The sequence below is a fragment of the Chinchilla lanigera genome, unplaced genomic scaffold (assembly GCF_000276665.1).
Source record: "Chinchilla lanigera isolate Chin_1 unplaced genomic scaffold, ChiLan1.0 scaffold00002, whole genome shotgun sequence".
NCBI classification, from domain to species: domain Eukaryota; kingdom Metazoa; phylum Chordata; class Mammalia; order Rodentia; family Chinchillidae; genus Chinchilla; species Chinchilla lanigera.
The window spans coordinates 8,819,885-8,827,361 of record NW_004955403.1 but is presented as its reverse complement, the minus strand read 5'-3'; the positions used below and the strand labels follow the sequence as shown (position 1 = coordinate 8,827,361).

General features: G+C 41.8%; 1 protein-coding gene across 2 annotated transcripts in view; it reads left to right on the top strand.

The window, feature by feature from the left end:
• Window positions 1-7,477, top strand: part of LOC102003714 (chromosome unknown open reading frame, human C2orf88) — a 50,016-nt gene that overhangs the window by 20,070 nt on the left and 22,469 nt on the right. Inside the window, exon 2 of one of the 2 annotated variants that reach the window (XM_005373308.2) lies at window positions 6,186-6,306. The exons of the other annotated variant lie outside the window; for it this stretch is intronic. The gene's annotated coding sequence lies outside the window, so the exon portion shown is untranslated. The remainder of the gene's footprint in view (window positions 1-6,185; window positions 6,307-7,477) is intronic. 2 annotated transcript variants of the gene reach the window in all.

Below are 7,477 nucleotides of genomic sequence, written 5' to 3'. Positions count from 1 at the left end.
GCTGAGCTAAATCCCCAGCCCTGCAATGTGTTAACTGTTGTTATTCTCCCATTATTTTGTTATGAAATTTTGTTTTACCTTTTTTCCATAATTTTTTTAAAAGAAAGAAGGTCAGATAAAGTCACAGTTAGACAAAGACTGGGTTTACCACTTAGATTGTGGCAGAAAGGTTAATTCGAGGATGTGCTAACAGCAGAAGAAGTTTAAATCCAGAACAAAGAACATAACATAAAGAACGCTTGTAGAAAAGAAATTAATGTTAGGAAAGGAAAAAAGAAACATATATAGCAGTTATTTAAAATATAAGAGAACAAAATTTTAAAGTGTTGATAAATTGTAAAACTTAGAGAAAATGGCTAATATGTAGAAAACATAAATTTCCAAAATTATCTCATGAAGTATAAACTTAAATACATGAAGGAATTTAAAAAGAAATCTCCCAGACCCCTTTTTTCCCTTTTTTCTTTTTGGTGAGGTCTGATGAACTTTTGTAAAACAGATTTTCCCATTTCAGCTCAATTACTAAAGTAAATAGTTTTCTTATTCATTTTTATGAACTAAAATGCTACTACTATAGCATTAAAAATGATCGGAACTGTTTCAAGTTATAAGCTGGTACCACTCATAAACACAATTCAAAACTACCATGGGTTTAATAAATTTTGCAATTTATTAAAAATAATTATAACCAAGTTTTGTTTATGTTAAAAATGAAAATCAGTTTAGCATTTAAAAACTATCACATCAACAGATCAAACTAGAGAGACCATTTGAGCAGCTCAACAGATGGAAAAAAGCATTGAAAAATGAATCACCCATTCATGAAAAAGTATCCTGGAAAACAATGAATAGAAGGGAGCTTCCTTAATCTGATTAAAAAGAAATGTTGCTATATCCTATAGCAAACGCTGTATACTAAATAGTAAAACAGAAATATTTCTTTGAAAATCAGAAACAGAAAAAATGCTTCAATTGTTACTTCTGTTCAGTTATAGCCTATAAGAAAAAAAATGATCTAAGGAGTAGAAAGGGAAAAAAAATTCAGACTGGAAATGATCATCTACATAGAAAATCCCTGGGCCAAAATACAAATGAAATGTTTAAATTATAGATATCACTTAATATATGAGACACAGCTTTGCTGTATGTTCTCATGTCTGCAGCCCGGGGTGGTGAAGGGATGGATAGAAGAGACTGTCTCACTAGAAGCAGCAAGCACTCTAACAGCATTGTGGGAGATCAGGGTCTGATCGTCTCAGTTTCTCTGAGCACCAGGTGACTAACATTAGAAATGATCTGAGGTTGGAACAGTGGAGAAATAGGCCTCTTAAAGCAAATAGTAAAGACATCTGCATTTTCTATCCCATTACATTTGAGGAAGTGTTTGGGCATTGTGAACTGGGATCGGCTACTCCATGATATTATGTGCTTTTCCCTCTGGAGACTTGGGTTAATTTAATCTACCTGGCAACTCCCCCTGGGCCTAACTTGTTTGGGCGGAAATACAGCATATTAGCTGGATGCCTCAGAGAAGATGATTTTCAGGGGTAGGACTGTTACACAGGAGGCTTTATGGGAAAAATATTAATAGCCTTAAAGTTGTACAAATAAATCATGGCTGCCATAGCACTTTTTGTTTGTCTTTGAAGGTGACAATATTGGAAGACAGAATTTATTCAAAAGTATTCACAAAATAAAAGAGTCAGCCTTTATCTTAGCTCAGGCTGCTGTGACAAACATACCATAACCTGGGCAGGGGGCTTAAACTAGAAAAGTTTATGTATTTCTTGCTGTTTTGGAGAGAGGGACATCTGAGATCAGAGTGGCAGCAAACTTGAGCTCTATGAGGGTCCTCTTCCTGGTCTGCAGATGGCAAAGAAAGCTGTGTCCTCACAAGATGGACAAAGGAAGAAGGGAAGCAAGCTCTCACGCATCCTCGCCTAAGGGCACCAATCCCATCATGAGGGTTCCCCTCTCCTGGCATAGTCATCACCAAATACATTAGGGAATAGAGTTTCAACATAAGGATTTGGGGTCACAAATATTCCAGCCATTGCAGTTCTACAAGGATGAATCATAGTTGGGTTACTTCTTATGATCAGATGTGGTGTATAGATTTTTCTCCACCAATGGTGTATTGCTAAGAAGTCATTACTTCATCTCTGTATATACATATATATATTATTTGTTTTCTGAGGTTTTCTGATCTTTTTCTGTAGGTAATTTAATCTGAGTAATGTTCGTTTCCCCTGTTTCTATCCCCCACCCCTGCCTTATCTTTAACTTGGTCCCATAGAAGGGTGATGGGATATGGATTTTAATATTGCTCTTAGAAAAGAGAAGATAACTAACACCAACTGCAGAACAATCCCTCTGAAGTTTTTCTTTTGATGAAAGAGCAACCCATTTATTCCCATGGAACCCAGCGGTGGGATAATACAATTGTCCTAAGGATGTATTAGATGTAGTAAGGATGTATTCTGTAACTTACCCAAGTTAGATTTGGTCTTTTCTGATTACTTTCATTAAATTAGACTTTGAAAATCAATCTCCGTTCTTAGATAAAGCGGGCAGGAGTCTGGGATGTTGACCAGAGACTAAGTATGTTGAACTTCTTGTATGTGAAATCTAGAGCGTTTCAAATCAGATACAGCAGCAATTTCCCAGGAACTGATCTCCCTTTGGAACAGAGCAAACCACCCTGCTGGGAAAGAATTTTCATTTCAATATCTGATAAGTTTGAAATAATTATCTTTAACTGGAAGTTCTTCTTTTAAACTGAGACGGTCATTCAGTATGAAATTGGAAAGATTGTTCAGGACCCTGGGAAGCCAGTCAGAGGGCCTGAAGACCTCATCCACCTGCTTTCTTTTAGAACACGGACCATCCATCAGTTGCCCCTTTAAACCAAGAATTCCAATTCTCTGTTGCATGATTCAAATAGAAGAAAGGCAAACAGTGAAATATTCATACTGTCTAAAATATCTCACTGAATGTCCAAGAAGGACCTGAAAAGGAAGCCACAGGAGGGGTTAGGAGCTAAACCCACCCAAGAACGCCTTAAAATGATCATAGTTCTTAGAGTACTCTAAAGCATTTCAACTTTTCAAGGTGAAAAGCACTTCACTGGATTTTTTTGTACAAATTTAATCAATGTTTACTGTAAATATTTTTTAAAAACTAGAAATACAAGCCTTTCTCATAAATCCTTAGTTCCCTCAGATTTAGCTAATAACCGGGGCTGGGGATTTAGCTCAGCTGCAAAGGGCCTGCCTGGCAAGCGCAAGGTCGTGAGTTCGGTTCCCGGTACCGGAGAAAAACCAAAAAAAAAGATTTAGCTAATAACCTTGCCTCTGAGGTGATTTCTGTTTTGAATTCTATTTTATAAATCTATAATTAGTAAGTAATTTGACTTGTGTGGTCAGAAAAAATTCCAATTACTTAAAGTATATAAACACAATGGACATGGGTTTTGTCAAGCTTACAAAGCTTTATATCTTGGTAGATGGTGGCAAGAATAATCACAGAAGGACTAAGTTTATGGAGGGAGAATAAGTTGCTGGGAAAAACAAAGCATCTTTTATGAATTCCTCTTCTCAGGCATTGTGGTAACTCAAGCCGTTCTGTTTTTTCATATGGATTCCCTGCCTCCCTAGCGTACTGTCTCATGAATTCATTTTCTTCCCATTCCTGTATGTTCTGTGCTCTTAGCCACCTTGTTCTGTAGCATAGGTTCTATATTCTTTCATCAGCTCAAGCGTGATTATAGCCTGATTAGAACTCACACACTTTTCATTGCCTTCTTATGATTTCCATCTTAAAACATATTCTGACTTCTCCCACTGTTATGCATCTGCAAGTTAGTTTGCTAAAGGTATACTTAAGTCCTTTCATAACTATTAAATCTTTGGGGCTGCCTCTGTATAAGTATTGCCTATATGATGTAAAATATCCATGGAGGAGATCCTTGCTCAGAAAACAGAAGCAATGGAAAATCATTGCACCAACTGGTACAAGCCAGGCATTCTGCCATTGGAGGTTCACCAACTTGGGTAGCAACCCATCTTCTTTCCAAATCTCAATAACTTGGCCATGGATTCTTGCCCATAAGGATTGAGAACTGGGTGGGAGGACTCCTGTCCAGAGTAAGATGTGTTGGAAAGCAACACAGAACAACGGAAGGAACACTGGCTTTGGACTCAGCCCTGTGCTCAAATTCGACTTCTACCACGTTAATAATTACTTTACCTTTTCCAATTCCTCATATTTAAAACAAATTATAGCTCATAGTGCTACTATGAGGATTAAATGAGAGAGTATATAAAGGGCTAGTTTGGCTCAATAAATGCTAATTATCACTGTTGTCTCCAATTTAAGAGTTGCTGCCTATACCCTCAGAGGTAGTTAGCAGATAAAGGAAATATCACAAGCCCTAAAATACTCCTACATGGAGAGACAGTTTCTTATGTGGAGTTAGCTGGAATTCTTTGAGTAACAGTTTAACATTTGGCAGTTGATTTGCTTTCTAAGGAAAAAAATCTTGAAACGATTGAAAATTATCTCCTTAGCTAAAGACCTCAGCAAGTCTTGCTCTGTCCCCGCAGAGGGAAAACACAGACATCAAGACGGCGCCTGCAGTGTTGTGATGGTGTAGCCCAAGGGCCAAGCACTCATGAATTCATATTGCAAACAGCTCCTGAGATCAGAGAGCTTGGCTTTGGAGGAATTTCCTTAGAGATACAAAATTTCACTATTCTTTTTAGAAAACTCCCTTCTAACACCCCAGATAGATCATCTAACTCCTGGCTGAGTCAGACCATCCTGGCATAAGCCATAATCAGCAGTCTTCTCCTAATGACATCCAAATCTTCCTGCAGTGGTTTTTCTAGTGGTACCCACCACAGCAATGTACTAAGTACAGCCCAGGCCCGTGAAGATCCCCTCTTGGATATCCATTCTAATTTCCTTTAACTTCTCCAGAATAAACATCCTAATGCCTTTCACTACATAGCTATGCCATCCCCTTTCCAAAGTATGTGTGTCAAATATTAGCTTTGATTTAAATATTGTGAAGCTAGCAAATATATGAAAAACTCAGCATTCCAGGGGGAAACGGAGCTATCAAATGGGGCCAGATGGTTTTTAACAATCAGGATACTGAGTCATACTCTAAGGCACATATGCCCTAAGTGAAAAAAATAAATAAATAAAACATGTTCTACAAGATGAGATTTGAAATAATAAATTTTAGAGCAATGATTGCTGCAATATTTATCTGGTTTTTGACAATGTCTTTTATCCACATGATTTATAAATAAATAATATTTATTATCATTATAAATAAATAGAAGTTGGCCTGCGTTACTGTTGATGATCTGATGAAACAGTCTTTGATTTGGGGAAATGTTAAACAAGAGGTCTTTCACGACAGCGTGATGAAGGTGCACAAGATTTTGACCCCCGCTTGGGTTCAGGAACAACTAGGAGTAGTATGGAGGGTGAAGAAGAAGTCTGTGGGAAACGAGGATGAGAGGTGGTTTCCACACCTACAGCTCGTTCTCCATCAAGACACGCATTTTGGTGTCTTGGCTACAGAAAGTTAAAGAATCAGCACACGACTTCTGCTTCTGGATCTTTAAAGCTTTGCATCCTGAAAGCCTTGTCTAGGGTCTGACATGAAAATGCATCTGTCGCCTTCTCAGAGAAGATATCTGGGTCTCTCAGCCAAATCTAAATTAAATTTTAGCACATGCAAGATAAGTGCACTGCTTTAAAGAGACCATTTTAGCATATATATATATATATATTTAAAGCACATAAAGCCTAGATCAGTGAAAAAATATTTTCCAGGAGTAATTATGTTTTTTAATGACCACTAAAAACTTTCCTTCCCCTAGAGCAGTTTACTATGAGAAAGAATTGGGTAGGATCTCAAAACGTGTTTTCCCATCAGTGGTACCTAGTTCTGTCAGAGTTCATATCCAATACCGGTCTTCTTTTCTGTCTCCTCAGTTAGCTCATTGTGTTGTACTTACATTTTCTTCTACCCGCCCAGTTGGCTGTGGCTTCTTTTTCAGAACTTGAGACACTTTCTGGGTTGCGGGGGTTGGGGGGGAGATGGGTGGTTAGCGTATTGTCTGTTCTTCATAAATCTTTTCTGTGATTTCCATGTCTTTCTTGAACAGACCTGCACGTCCTCGCCTTGGTGTGAATGAACTCTCACAGGCCTGTCCTCATCATTCCATTATCAGAAAACAAATTGAGGCCTCTGACTCTCCCGGGTGCTAGGAACCCAGTGGCAGAGAGGTGAGACCGGGTGCAGGGACGGGGTGACATCACTTCTCTGCGTGGAGTTCTCCAAGGCATCCAGGAGGTTCCCTCTGCCTTGGTAGGAAACCTGTCACTCCCTGCAGAGCTGCAAGCTCTGAGGCCTCTGCCTGGAGCAAAAATGCAAGTTGAGGTGCTCTGCACTTAAAAGGGCAACTACAGGGCTGTGAGGTGCTGCAGAGAGGAGAGCGCTGTGCCGGACGGGGCTGGGGGGATGGGCTGTCCCCAGCCTTCACGCCTGAGGACAGACTGGCCGCGGCAGAGGGCCCTCCTACCGCCCAAGCTGGGTCTGCCTTCGCCAGGTTGCCCGGGCACGGGAAGAGAGGGCCTGGGCCTGGCGGGCGGCACAGCGCCCCTGTGGCCCGCTCCACACTGAGGCGCTCTGGAGCCCACTCTGGTAAAGTGGCCCGCGTGTCCTTGAACTGAGTGAGACAGCCACGTCCATGTATCTGGGCTGTTTTCTGTGACCAGAGGCCCACGCACTTTTTCCTTCTGTCCTGGGAACTGGGAAGCAAAAAGATTTCAAATTTCTGTTTCTCTTCTCGCCCAGAGTGCATCCAGGACAGTCATCTGTCCCTCGGGGTGGAACCCAGGGGCCTCTTTTAGTATATGTGCTGCCGAAGCAGCCGAGCACCTCAGGGGCTTCTTGAGAGTGACTTCAGCAGCAGGTGACAGAGCCCTCAAGCTGGGGCAGAGCACAAAAGCAGGCCTGAGGGTGAGGCCTGGCATTTGATCATACTTAGCACGGTGTCCTGAAATATGGAGGGCCAAATATTTGTTTCGGCATAATTACTTTGCATACGTCAAACAACTCAGTTGACATAAACAGACCCCGGCGCCGTAGGCTGCAGTCTGGCTGGCCCCGGGCCGGGTGGGGTCCAGCGAAGTTGCCACGCATGTCCCCTGGGCCGGATCCGCACTGACTGCCCCTTTGTAGCGCCCGGGCACAGAATGGCCCTTTTGTAGCTCGCCCTCGGCTGCGCCGCTGCTGGGGTCACGCTGGGCGGCCGGCATCACGCGGCAAGTGCGGGCCCTGCTCGGAGGGAGGAGGGCGCCCCGCGGCTCTCGGGACGTTCTCAGGGGAACAGCTCGGAGCGCGGGGTTCGGGGCGGGGAGGCGGGTGCGCGCGGGCGCGCCGGTCCGTCTCCGA